General features: G+C 33.5%; 1 long non-coding RNA gene and 1 pseudogene across 1 annotated transcript; both read left to right on the top strand.

Annotated features, from left to right (window-relative positions):
- Positions 1–11,923: 11,923 nt before the first annotated feature.
- Positions 11,924–12,723, top strand: LOC128168304 (uncharacterized). Its single transcript, XR_008241322.1, has 3 exons — positions 11,924–12,012; positions 12,116–12,284; positions 12,672–12,723. It is a non-coding gene; the product is annotated as an uncharacterized LOC128168304 (long non-coding RNA).
- A 200-nt stretch (positions 12,724–12,923) lies between these two features.
- On the top strand, positions 12,924–15,397 carry LOC128191999 (uncharacterized; annotated as a pseudogene).
- Positions 15,398–15,401: the final 4 nt, after the last annotated feature.

Here is a 15,401-nt window from a genome sequence, read left to right as displayed (position 1 = left end):
AGTGGAAGATTGTATTTGCTGACAAGGTCGTTGTATCGACCATAGAACTTTCGAAAAGATGATTTCTAGCTAGACTGTTGATAGTCCTGTTTTACCAACTTTTTTGTCAGCAGTTAAGATACTGTTCATACAAAAAGCATGCCCTTGTGTATCGAATTAACCGAGTTACAAAAACACCATATGTAGGTGATGAAGGTATATTGCTAAATTAGTAAGGATCTTGCTTGCTGACAAGGTCGTTGTATCGACCATAGAACTTACGAAAAGATGTAGAAGAAGATGAAGAAATTAGTAAGGATCTTGCTTGATCTGATACTATTGATAAAAATCTATTATAAGATTCTGCGTAACAAATCTCCTATTCTTAAACTCCTTTTCAACTTTCCACTTCTGGTGCATTATCCTGTAGCATTACCATGTGAAGTAAGTGAACAAGTAACCATCTCGAATAGTTCGGACGATCGAGCGCAAGGGATAACTTACGTACGTATAAATTAAATAGCTTACCATATGATGCAACTTAAAAAATAATCTAAAATTTTTACTGCAATGGCATTCCATACTTAAGTTCACCCGAGTTTACTCTAGTGACCAATTGCTATCTGTTTTCGTCCGTCGTCGTGCGTCGCCCGTTAACAATTTTTAACTTCTTAAAAACTACATGGCCAATTGTTACCATTTTTGGCGTGGAACAATACTTTGGTAAGAGAAATCTAAATTGTTAATTTCATGACTCTGCCTCCCCTGGAGCGCCACCAAATATGCCAAATTTTCAAAAATCTTCTTCTCTACTCCCACACATGTTAAGAAAAAAGTGGTTGCATGGTTTAATATGACGTCAATGAAGCCCTCTACCACAACTGTTAAATTCATGGCCCCTGCTTCTGGGGTTCAGTCTCTAGGGCGGGGACAATGTGACCATGTAGAAAATGTATTAAATCTTTAAAAAAAATTCTTCTCTGCTCCCATAGATATTTGTTAAAAACTTAATCTATGCTTATGATGTCCACGAAGTCTTCTACCTTAATTGATAAATTCATGACCACTGGAACAGGGGTTTAGGCCCTAGCGGTGCCACTATAGCCATATAGAGAATATGTATTAAATCTTAGAAAATCTTCCTCTTTACTCCCATACATGTGGGGGAAAAGCCGAATGCATGGTTATGATGTTCACTAACCCTTCTTACTAAATTCATGGCCCCTTGGTCAGGGGTTCAGGACCTGGGGGAGGGCAATATGGCAATATAATGTTAATGCACATAATGTTTAAAAATCTTCTTCTCTACTATGACACATCTGTAATAAAAAATGACTTCATAATTATGTTTACCAGGAAGTTCCGTGCTAAAATTTTAAATTTCATGTCCCTAGGCCCTGGAGTATGGGTTTTGACCTTCGAGCAGCGCCAAAATGGATATATAGTATCTTCTCCACTCACAACATTCAAAATGACAAGTCTGCGTGCATTAAGCGACAATAACTTTAAAATTGACGTTCAAAAAGGGTCAATGAGTTCATTTTACATAATTGAAGAAATTTATGTTTTTCTGATGACTTTTCTTTTTATTGCGTTTTCAAAAATTTCCGGCTGCACGGGCTATGATATCCCCCATGATGTTCCTTCCCGTCCAGGCCCTCGGTGAGATTTTGACTGTTGCCTCGTATGATTAGGCAGTGCCCCATTACTTGTCATAAACTGGATGACCAAAGAACACAGATGGTTCATAGGAACTAAGAGTGTCCCTCATTTCCTCGCATTGGTTTGTTTTTGCAGAAATGATTTGTTCCATGGCACCCATTTCTTTGTCTTTTCATTGGGATGATTTTTAGACGAGATTGTCGATGCGTTTTACTTCCAGTGCCGTTTTCGAATTTTGAATCCGCTACGCTGCTACAGCATAGCCTGATTTAAGTGCCCTCGTTGTTTAAAAGAGCCTTTTCCGACAATTTAAAGGTCTCCCCAAAGATTTTCAGCTCGGAAGGAAAAAAACATTTGAAAGAACGTCCTTTTCCCCAAGAGGGCAGTCTATTTAATGCAAGAAGTCTTTGAGTCAATGTTCATTAATAATACCCCCACTCTAATGTGAATATGCAAATTAAACAAAGTCGACATTTAACAGGATGTTGGCATCCGATTGGTACAAAAATACATGTATTCTAGTCAAAATATCAAACGCCCCAGGCAAGTTTTTGTAGTGTACTATTCTTGGTTTTAATCATTTCGACCGTAACTAATTTTAGGTGTAAAGAATAAAGAGTAAATAAACATTTTTTGAAATTCAATCAAAATTTATTCAATGGTTTTGTTACATAATCATGAAATGTATAGGTACCCTTAAATGTAAACATCACAGCACTAATACCGCGTGTGTCCCACATTCGCGCGAATAACGGCAAGACATCTGCTTCTCATGGAATTAACGTAATTACATAAAACCCTTTGCGGAAGGTTATTCCAAGTGTTGATAAGGTCTCTCTCAAGTTCCGCCAAATTTTGTGGTTGTGGAAGCTGTCTGACTCTCCTGTCTATCTCGTCCCAGACATGCTCTATAGGGTTGACGCCAGGACTGCATGGGGGCCAGTCAAGTAAGCGAATTTTATGTCCCTGTATCATCTGTTGTGTTGTTCTGGCAGTGTGGGGAGTAGCATTATCTTGCATCAGAACCATTCCACGATTTGCTCTAATGTGCGGAATCGCCGCTGGCTGAAGAACTAAGTTTTGATACCTGGCTGTATTTAGGTTTTGGTGAATAGGAACCATGGGCGTTTTCGTGTGCAATGATATTCCCGCCCATATCATTACTGAGCCACCACCAAATTGCCCCCTTTGATCGCTGCAAATTGAACCTGGACTCATCGGTAAAGAGAACTTGACCTCAATCTGCAAGGGTATACCTCAGATGAAGTCTTGCTTAAGCTTAACGAAGCTGTCTGTGTCTGGCTGACAACACCAAGCCTACATATGGTCGTCTCGCACGCAATCCTCTCTCCCTCAGCCTGTTTCGCACAGTTTGGTCACTTAAGGGCCTTCCAAGCGTTCCGAAAGTGTGACTTGCTGTAGCGCTTGCTGTGAGATTCCTTTCCCGAAGTAGAGTTACACGAATGTAGCGGTCCTGTTGAGGAGTCGTCACGTTTTGGCTTGCGAGGTAAATCGTCAACACTTCCGGTTACGTTACGTTAAACTTCCGGACAAGCCTTTGAATTGTTTTGTCGTCCCTGTTAAAAACTCTAGCGACCTGTAATGAATATCATGAATTTAGATTACCTCTTAGTGTGTAAGAACAAAATTTGAAAAAGTTGTAAGTAAATAAAGCAATTGTTATTAAAGAAAACATGTCAAACCTCTCGTAAACTGCGTCCTGCTTGGACCAAGCCAACTGCTCTTGCACGTTCTTGTGCAGTCATATGCCGCATTTTAGTCAATTTGTTTTGTGATTTTCATCAGAAACTATAGACAGGGAACTGACTGAATCTAACCGTTTTCAAAAAATACACCCGAAAAACCTATCGAACTCGCACTCCCCGCTTTTTAACAAAAACGGTCACGGTCGTGTAATTTTTTTACTCGATTACAGTTATTTCGCATGGAAGGTTAAACAATTTAAAAGGCAGACGATAGTGGTAACGACGTAAAAATTAATGTTAAGGTTTCTTTGATTTCAAGAAATTAAAAGTGGGGCGTTAGAAATTTTGGCCAGTATATATTCCACGATATGGCATGCTTAATTAAATAGCGTGTTAAAATTTCAAGCATCTGCGATAAATAGTTGCTGAAAAATCTTTTACGAAAATTTGTTTGAAAATTTAGGCTAAGAATAAACAAAGTCGTCATTTAACAGGAAGTTGACGTCTGATTGGTACAAATATACACCACGATATATGCATGCCTAAACAAATAATGTGTTAAAATCTCAAGCATCTGCAATGAATAGCTGCTGAGAAAAATGAGACAGAAATTTTTGTTACGGCATACAGACAGACAGACACACAAGGGTAAAACAATATACCCCCTTCTCCTTCGGAGCGGGGTAAAAAAATCTGCTGTTTCATATTGATGATATTTAACAACTTTTACCTTAACAGGAGCTGTATAAATACGTATAATTAGATCAGAGTGTATTATCATTTTACAAGACATAAGAATCAACATAATTTTGTAAAACATGTATTCGCTAGAAACGTTTCATAAAACATTAACATAACTAAATACTAATTCAAAGTACCAGGTGGATGGTGCTACTTCCTTAGTAGTTTTTCCTGTTTTATTTCCTTCCTTTCTTCTATATCCATAACTCTAAAATAGGGCATTGAATATCAGCTATCATAATTGATGCTGTTGAAATTCATGTGTTCAATGGAAATCGGGTTCAAACAAGATCCGAGTATATAATACATAAAAACAACGATAATGAACATCATACTAAAAAACCTCGATTTTTAGTACATGCATTTTTATTATATTAAAATAGTTAGCAAACCATTACGTCTATACATGTTGATTACAAGCAAGAATTACACGTTCGTACTTACAACCCACTTCCTTGTTTAAAACTTGAAAAGTTTATGTATTGTACATGTACTTTTCTTAGTGTTTGGATGAATTTGTTAAATTAATTTACAATTGAAAAAAAAATCTACTTAATTTTACATTAGCAAACTTTCTAATGTGGCACTGAAGTCAAAAATATTACATGAAGTATAATCTTCTAGAAGAATACTTTTCGTCAAATATGTCGTCCTCTGCATAATAAAATAAATTGATTGCTTGTTTAAATATAGAATAACGACTGTGTCCTGGTCTAAAAGGATAATATCCCATAACATAATTATGTCAGCGGCTATATTTTGTATACAATGTAGTATAAAAATATATATATAATAATGTTGATTGAATCATTATTGCTAATTTTTCGTACACAGTAAAGGTGAATTTAACAATAAAAAATTATTGGAATGGTTGAGTCTCAGTACAATAGAGGATATGTTTTTGAAGAATTTTAGCAGATAGCGCAAGGCTTGTTTAATTACATATTACGTGACATTGTTCATCACTTTTGAGAAAACTTGGCGAATATAAATAAAATCAGTTGAAAATACTACTTTCAAATAATAAATTTGCATAAATGAAGCTTAATGGCACATTCGCACATGCTTATCGAAAAATCACGTGTGGTTCAAACTAAACATAAAGAGAAGTAAGGTCACACACACGCACACGCACACACACACAGTTATTTCTTAATAAACGATAGCTGTAAATATGAATTCTTTATGTTGTTGATTTAAGAGATTCAATAAAGGTGCAATTCAAAATATAGATGCTGCTAAATTTTAAAGAATATTGGTCTAAATTCAACACCATGGATTTCAAAAATCCTCTTTGAAAATGAACCCCGAGTCTATTTCAAAATTAAACCGGGTCAAAATGTTTTGTTACGTAGGGGAATAACTGAAAATAATGTCGAACTTTGGATGTATTAAGATACATTATCAATCCTCTAAATGGTCAAAAACACTGCAGCAGATATTTTCTTCGGTGGTTGGATTCTGTTTACTATTCCCACAATTACGTCGGAATTCCTCCGACTCCAACCCTCGTTTTCATTTTATGATAAGTTCACATTTGTCAAGTGTTAGATTATGCTCTATTTTAGAGTCACCGTACAGTTTTCTTAATTTTCTTAATGATGTTCCGGAATTTCTATTGAAAAAATAATCTTAAGTGTATTTCATAACCATGTATAGTTTCCTTCCCCTTCAAGCAATACTAAGAGAATAAATTGGAAATTTAATTGCTAAAACATGTTTAAATTCGTTCTAATTAACCATTTGAAATACAATATTTACGAAGATTTCCTTCCGACCCAAAAGTTGCCATTGTGACCTTTTTGCTTTTAAAGCTTTTAAAGACCAGTTCTCTGTAACTATCAAAATAGGTTGGCCACGCATAGAGAAAAAAATAAAATTTTATGACATATTTTTGTAAAGATAGGTCATTGATTGAGAAATGTAAAATTAGTTTTTGATAATGGTCCTTTGTTGCTATGGAAACGGAGAACAAACTTCCGCCCTATTGTCATTTTTGAAAAACGTGTATTCATGATGAAATGAAGTGTTTAAATGTATTTATAAGTTTTAAAAATTGTCAAAACAGTTTTTTTCTATAAATTGAGTTCAAAATGATTAAATTGCTTAAATTATTTTAATTTCAAATCTATTATATATCATATTTTAATTCCAAAATTTTTTATATAGGGTAAATTTTGTTAGTTTTCAAAGATAAAAAATAAAAAAAATCGCAGCCATTTTAATAAAGTGTGACAATTAAATATGAAAGACCAATATGTGAATATTATAAAACATATAAATTATTGGTGGGCAAATAAAAGACGTAAAAGATATACAGACCTAAATGTTTATAAATATTCAATATTTGAAGCATTTCTTGATACCTAGTTACTCCCCTTTGATGAACTCTCTAGTGTCTGGAGGTGCAAATTGTAGTTGTAAACAAAGTGTTTTGACATTTCATCTGTCGTCTGTTGCAGTTGTTGGTGTTTACTTGAGGAGAAGAAGTCACAATGAAGAAAGAAGGTAATTTCCAGTTACAATTACGTATTCTTGAACACATTCCCATATTATCCTAGGTCTAATTTTGTTGCAAACATAATTTTAAATTTACTTCCCAAGGCAATCTCTGGTGTAATATGATTCTCCATATTTTATGATGAATTTAATAATAAATTATAAGACAGGATTGTGCAACAATTATTCAATAGATTATATTCAAATAAAACCAGTTTTGAAGGACAAAAAAAATATGACATCGAAAGAGAAAGATATTGCCTATACATGTAGGTCTATAATTGTGCAGTCTTTTACCGATACATACTACAAGTCTAACAAGTTCCCCTTTATGTATAATTTGAATAATGTTGGTTGCTTATTTTGTAAGATAAAGTTATCTTCTTTTTTTTAAAGTATTTGCCATGCAAAATGAATGAGGAAAATAAGTGTGACATCGGGAGACAACTACAAGATTCCCTACAGTGTTCAGCTTCTAAAACACCTTTAATTAATCTTGATGAAAACATTCAAATTATTATTTTAGCAGAAATTTTATTAACAAAATCTAATTTCACCAGTAAACTTAATATTTGTGTGGATCATAAAGAAATTATTCTTCAAAATGTATCAAAACGACAAAGGAGAAAAAGGTGTGGCATTGGAGATACACCTATTCTCAGGTTCCATCACCAAGGGAAGGGAGCAGATAGGCATGTTACAGCAGATATGTGTTCAAATATACATCAGTCCATTGGAGTTATTATTCCAGTTGGAACGCGTAAGTATCTTGATACATGTATACAATATTTGGTCATTATCATGAAAAGCTGAAGATAATTTTCAAAACCACAAATTATGTACATGTACAATGTACGTGTTCTGTATTGTTAATTTGAATAAATACTAGGGGAATCCGTGATAGTGTTGAATTAACTGATTTTTCTTTGTTCTTTAATTTGTTATTTTTCATTTGTCTATCAAATCAAGCAGTCAAATTTTTGGGCAAATGATGATTGATTCAGCATTTTTTTAAATTTCAACATTTGTGGAGTAAACCTTGTAGTTTATACATTTTAATATGATTTCCATAAAGAACATACATCTTAGCCTATGGCACTAATAAAACATATTTTATATAGTTTTTCTTGGTTGACTCCTGATGACTGCATGTTCTCACTTTTGTAAAAGACATGCACGCATGGTTTTCATGTTTAATTTATATTAATTCAGCAATGAGTACAAGACTTTTTGCATAATTAACGGCCGTATATTGATTCTTATTTACAGCTATATGTAGACTGTGTAGAGAAAGAGTTTTAGAGAATCATGACGATGACATAGATCAGAAGGTAATCATTGACATCATAATCGCAGCTTCTCTGGCTTTTCCAGCAGAGCTAAAAAAAAGTCACCTCAAATGTATTATGTAGGACTCCATGACAACCCCCTTTTTATAATACCAAATGTAAATATAACACATATATCATATGTTGTGATGTGAGTAAGACTTCATTAAATTCAATGGTTTTACCAGGAGACTAATATAAGGTTGTCTATTAAATATATCGGTACTTAATTGATTAGAAGTGAGCTAGCTCCATTTTGTGTAAAATTTCAACATCTGTTAATTTTAATTGATACATTCAAAGTGTTTTTCCAAGCTCTGCCCAATAGGCCTGAGAAGGTGCAATTGACATCACAATATGACTTTATGACCATTAAAGAAATCATCACATCAATTCCCATAAGGATAGATATTTACAAAAGTTATTACATGTATAGGTGCATAAATTTTGCTCATTCAACACTTTTGGCTGTTCACCTATTGTATTATTAGTTACATAGTCATGTAGTGACTGGGTACGGGATGATACCTGGTTAGTTAATTCCGAGCCGGTTGTGAAATTTACTAACCAGGTATCATATCCTGTACCCGATCACTACATGACTATGTAATGATTATATCGTCCCGTCTGCCTTTGTGTTAATGACATAAAGATAATTAATTTATGAAAATCAAATGTTTTAAAACAAAGTTACAAGTTTCAATCTGGGTGCAAAACCTGACGTCACAATACTCTAATAATGACATCATAATGCTGAAGGGGAGATATATTTCGTACTGACTGTGTATGGAATATACACGATGTCCATGTGACTGCTGTTAACCAATGATTTCCTTACAATTTAGCAGCAGGTAAGATATATAATGGTATTCATTATTGCTATTACACGGTTTAACCATAAATAAATCATTTCAGGATTTGGAGTGCTCAACTTCTGATCTTAAGAGAAAAGGAAGAAGTTTAGACGACCTTCCACCTAAAAGATCAATGACTATAGTGAGTAGAGTAAAAAAATATATATTTGACTTATGGTTCTCAATAATTGCATACTTAGATGTAAGCTATAAATAGCAAGGTAATATATGTTTATAGAAACTTATTTTAAGGCATTGGTTAAATGTCATTCAATTTTTCTATGTCAGTTTGCTATGATCTAGTAGATAATTAAATCTATCTACTAGGCTTAAACACATAGATATACAAAGAAATTGATTAGAAAGCTGTTTTTCTTTCTTAGTTTTCTAATGATTTTACTGTTCTTGTCAATAACTTGTATCTTTCTTGGCTATCCACATGTCTGCAGATATAAGTTTTTCTCATCTGAAAACCATGAATCTAACACTTGGTTAAGAAAGATGAATTGCATGTGATTAAAAAAAGGAACACATAAGCATTGGATGTTACTGTGTATGGCTACCAGGCACAATAACTAAGGGTTCAGAGTTTATTTTTAAATAAAGATTAAAAAATATCTCTCTCTCTCTCTCTCTCTCTCTCTCTCTCTCTCTCTCTCTCTGCCTGATATATTAAAAAAGAAGTAAAATGCAAAGTAATAATTGTGTAAGCTGAAATAAATGGTCATGTGTCTATTCTAAATATCAATAGAATATATGTTCAGAATGTCATATTTACTTTACAAATTAACTCATTCATATACTTTCACCACTTTGATTTTATTTGTTCTGTAGAATGTGAGTTATGCATCAAGTCAGTCAAGTCAGACAAGTCAACAGTTGACAGGGAGCCAGGAAACTGATGACTCAACTGTTCAACAAGAAGAAAGATTTGAAAAACTAAATGACTTTCTGACTGTGTGTGGAGTAAGTCCGGTGAAACGTATGCTGAATAGAATGCAGGACTCAAGTGAAAGAACTCAAAGAAGATACTATGTAAAAGCTGACCAATGTGTTTCCTTAGTACTTGATACTATATTTAGGGATGAAGACTCTGATAGCATTAAACAACATTTGTTTAGTGAAGTGGAAAACTTTGAGGAAGACAAGGAATCTCCGGAACAGTTTTTGCAAGCGGTTGCAGATTCATACATGAAAGCAGAATCTTGGTGTTATCGACGACAGCTATTATCTGTAGTTACTATTGATTTCTCCTTTGAAGAAGTTTTGAAATATATTCCAAATCTTACAAGGTATCGCTTTTACACAGCTAAAAAGCACATGAAGAGAGATGGAATTGGAGCACCAATTATTCCTCAGAAGCAATACCGCCTCAAGTATGAAGACAGTCAGTTGGAGCATTTCATTGACTTCATTACTTCAACCAATATTATCAAGGATTTGCCATTTGGGGAGAAAACACTTGTTCTGTCTACAGGAGAAATCATAAAGACTCCGAATGTTATAAGGAGCCTGGCACCAGCTAGTGTAGTGAGACAATATCAGCAGTTATGCAAGGAACAAAATATGGAATGCTTAGGTATCTACTTTTGAGTTGTATTTAAATACAATGCATTTTGTGTATACGTTGATTTCCTGAATTTTAATGTTACTAGTACATACATGTCATATGACTTCTCATGATTTTTTATGCTTTCACTGTGATGCTACTGCAGAAAAATAATATACTAAATACTGGATATTTGATTTTAAATGAAATTCATTGAAAAACATATATACACATGTATATTACAATAGAATATTAAATTTGGAATAGAAAATGTAATAATGTTATAAAAAATATTTCTTCTGGGTTTATGTTACTATTCTGTATTTCTTTTTAAGGGGAGAGTACTCTGTTCAAGATTCTCCAAGACTGTCGTGCATCTGTTCGCCATTCCTTAGAAGGCCTGGATTATTATGTTGTGGAGGGAGGGCAGGCATTCAGTGACCTAGAAGATGTCATTACGGATCTTGATCTTACCATTCAAGAAAAACAGCAGATCACTTCCAAACTTCTAGCAGCCAAACAATACTTGAAATCTGAGTACAAGGTAAAATGCATTAAATGTCTGAAACATTCCATTCAAACGATAAATCCTTTCACACCCAAATGTTTAGAAGGAATTAAATTTCATTTATCATTTGCTCTCAGTTTACAATATTAATTAATATTTCAGATGCACATCACTTTGCAATCTCCAGTGGCTTATCACTGTTGTTCCTATGCATTAAGTGATTCCTCAGATTTCTTCCACAATCCATGCACAGACCATGAACATGACCAGGTATGCATTGACTGTAAGAATTTGGATGATACCTTACAGTTAATTTTGGAAAAGACAACTGCAAGAAACTGGGACAACCAAGATGCATTTCTTTTCAAGGTAATCATTCTTGAACTGATTTTTTTTCATAAAATTCAACCTTTTTGTCAAATTTTTGTGAAATTTATTCAAGAGTCATCCACACCCTGAGAAAAGTTCTTTATGCAAACCAGAACTTATTATTATTAATTATAATATTTATTTAAAAATATGGATTTCTAGCATGTGCTCAACTTGAAAATGACAAAAAACTTTTAAAACCTTATCACTATTCATGAAAACAATATATATATATTTATGTTCGCTTTTACAGGTTGAAAATGCTGTCTCAAACATATGCGAGTGGAGATGCCATATCGTGAGATCCAAAAATCAGGAACGTGCACAGCGGACTATAACACAGTGCTTGGATGATGGTGAAGCATTCATAGTTGGAGATTGGGCCATGAAATTTCTTCCCAGGAAGTACAGAGAAGGCCAGACAGATTGGTTTGCCAAAAGAGGCATCAGCTGGCACATCAGTGTGGTTTACTTGAAGGGAAAACATGACACAGAAATATTTACATGTGTTCATATTCTTGAAGGTCCATTTTCCCAAGATTCTTCAGTCACTGCAGCTATCCTAGTTGATACTGTTGCAAGTGTCCATGGAATTTCAAAAGTAAACTTTTGGACAGACAACGCAGGATGCTACAAGAGCTCCCTCACTTTTTCAATACTTTATCAAGAGCTTGGAAGTCGTCTTCACTCGTTCAACTTCTGTGAAGCTCAGGCCGGTAAAGGAGATTGTGACAGAAAGGCATCGCATTTGAAATGTTCCATAAAGCGCTACATCAATGAGGGACATGATGTTACTTGTGCTACAGATATGAAAAGAGTAAGTTTTTGATCACCTTAGCAAAAGTAAACTTGAAGGTCTAGGATTATCTTTTTAAATCCAGACATTTGGTATGTCTGAAAACACTATTGCAATTTTGTAGGCTATAGATTCACAGCAACATGGACAGTACTTAGTGAAGGTTGTTAGCCCTACTGTGGTAATTGACGGAGACAAGCCCATCCGAAGTATTCCATCCATCACAAAATTTCACAATTTTGTGTTTGATGCCCCTGGCCTCACTGTTTGGAAAGCTTTCGAGATTGGGACAGGTATATAGCCAAACCTTGAAAGTTAATACATGTACTAACGATAGGTTACTACTATAAATACTAGTTAGTACTAATAATAAAATATATTTAGTATTTACATTGGAAAATCAAAATCAAGGTATTACATGTATTAGTTAAGTAAGAAAAATATTTAATGTAAAAGTTTTTCAGTTTGATAATTACTTTGATACATTGTAATTTTTCAATTTAAAGAAAAAATTGCTTCTCTAAGAAAAGGGTAAAACATTTCTTAGATTCTCAGACAAATTATACATGTAGTGCTTGATACTACATGTACATGTATATATTTAATTTTTTTTTTACAAGAAAATGCCACTGTTAATTAACATTTTCATGTATATATAGTTTACATTTCCTTATTTTCAGGAAAACAGTATCCTTGGGATTTTCTCATCCAAGGTAAAATTAGCACAACCCCTCTGAGAGTTTTGTTTGATGCCGATCTTGTGGTCCCAGCAGATGTGGTGGAATCAGACACAGATTCTGATAATGGTATATTATAATTATATCATAAATAATTTTTATATATATATCAATCTATATTTATATTTATAAGTACCCATTTTACTTAAAAATAAAATATTTATATTTAACCCATAGATAGTTTCATTGTAAAGGATGTTCAGTAACATTAAACTATCTTTCATTTAAGATGAAACAGACGAAGATGTACCAGACGTTGTACTTAAACAAAAGAAAGTGTTTGTTTGCCCAAAAGAAGGATTTATGAGCTCCTTCAGGACTTCGTCAAATCTTGATGCCCATCTTATTGTTGGTTGCAAAAATGATCATGCTGCATTGCGTTCCATGCCAGATAGGTGCAAGCTGAAGTATTGTTCAAAACTGAGCTCTGGAGCTTTCTCATCAGCTAATAGTCAGTTAATCTCAACAGAAGTAGAGGTTGATGACTATACCCCACCTTTGAAAGAAATGGGATGGGCACTCAAAGTCCATAAACCAAAAACGAGATTTACAGAAGACCAGAAACAGTTTTTATTGGATAAATTCAATGCTGGTAAAGTAACAGGAAGAAAAGAAGATCCATTAAAGGTGGCAGAGGAAATGAGAACAGAACAGAGAAATGGACAGAATCGATTCAGAAAGTCTGAATTCCTAACAAGCCAGCAGATTTCCAGTTTCTTTTCCAGAAATGGACTTAAGGAGAAAAAAATGGACAGAGACGATGTATTGGCAGCGACAGAAGAGGAAAGATTATTTCTGTTTAAAAATGAAATCTTGAAAGACCTTTCATAATATTCATGTCTTTTATTCAAATAGTAAACAGCTATATTTAAAAGTTCATCAAGAATATAATCTTGGTTGCTACTGTATGATCAAATTTTCTAAGATGCTTTCACAGAAGATATAATCACTTACTTTTAATGTTGTCATTTATTAGCTATGTTTACATTTGAGGAATTGTCATAGTATGCAGAATTATAAATCAGACCACTTTGTAGAAGCACAATCTTGAGCTTGAACACTGATCATTGTAATGTCATAAATATGAAGTCTTGACTTTAAGTCAAAGATGCGCCTAAAAATTAACATTTTGCTTTAGTTTTGTTAATATAATCAATGCAACTGTAATTGTGAGTATTGTAACAAAATTGATTTTACAGAACAGAAAGGGTTTATTCTAGTGTACCTAGCAGTATATACTTTGTAATACCATTCTTATTTGTATTTCAGAGTACAAACTCTTGTCGGTAGTCATGATCGATACATGTATGTTCTAAATTCTACTGAGGTTTGGGTGTGTTCCAGATATACTTTACCATGCCTTTATATATTATCATATTAGATTTGTGTTTCAAACACTGTCATAGTTAGTCATATAACTGGTATGAAGCTTAACCTTGTTGAATTTATAGAAAGATTCTGTATGCTGCACTGTATGATCCATGAATGAAAGCTGTTATTTGGCAAAATGGTGAATCTAGGTTTGGGAGAGGGAGATGTTCAAGAAAATTTTTATTATACCTTTATTCATGATTATATTTTTTAGTGTGTGTTTTAAACACTGTCATAGCTGTTTTGATGTGAAGCTTAATCTTGTTGAATTAGAGTGTCAAAGATTTTGTATGCTGCACTACATGATCCATGTATGAAAACTGTTATTTCACATAATGGTGAATTCAGGTGTGGGGGGGGGGTGCTCCAGAATTGTTTTATTACTGATAAATGATTATTGTTTTGATCATTGCCTTAGATGTTCAAATGTGAAGCTTTACCTTGTTGAATTACATGTATTTATTGAAAGATTCTGTATGACACACAACGTGATACATGTATGAAAATTGTTACATGTGTTTGGCATATACATGAATTGGGGGGGGGGGGGGTTGTTGTTCCAGAATTATTCCATGAAACCTTTCATTTATAATCATATTTTTTCAATATATGTTTCAAATACTGTAATATTTGTTCAGCTGTAAAGCTTTAATTGGTTTCATTATTGTTATAAAAAGATTCTGTATGATGCTACATGATACATGTATGAAATCTTAAATTTGGCATATTGCCAATTTGACGATTTTTCATTTGGTTGCAAACAACATTTGTAATTATTTGCCCATGAATATTTCTAATGATTTTCATTTTATGTAGCCTCTAGTTTTAGATGATGTAAGTGATATTTCTTGATGATCCTGCATATTTCTTTTATTTTGATCCAACTTGATTCAATTTTTTCATTTTTTTTTCAAAATTTTCAAACCCTATTTTAGCAACTTTAGTACTTAGTATTACAATGTTTCAAAATATTCATGCAAAATATAAAATATGTCAATCTAAAGTGTTGGTATAGTAGTTTCAAAAAATATTAGTAATCAGGGTTCAGTATGATGCAGGGGTGTAAAACAAATCATGTAAAAAGCCTAGTTTTTACAAAATAGCTATGCAAAAAATCGGCCATTTTGGTCAAAAATTTTGCATTCCTGTTACCATGGTAACGGGAGAGGCTGAGAAAAAAAAATGGTCATGCATGTTAGTTTCAACCTAATATGATACCATGTGACAAGTTTCAAGAAATTCTGAGAGATGCTGTGTCCACCCTATTTTGAATATGTGTGATTTTTACAGAGAACTGGTCTT

This window comes from Crassostrea angulata, chromosome 1 (assembly GCF_025612915.1).
Source record: "Crassostrea angulata isolate pt1a10 chromosome 1, ASM2561291v2, whole genome shotgun sequence".
NCBI classification, from domain to species: Eukaryota; Metazoa; Mollusca; class Bivalvia; order Ostreida; family Ostreidae; genus Magallana; species Magallana angulata.
The sequence above is the reverse complement of the archived record's forward strand: the minus strand, read 5'-3'. Positions and strand labels throughout refer to the sequence as shown.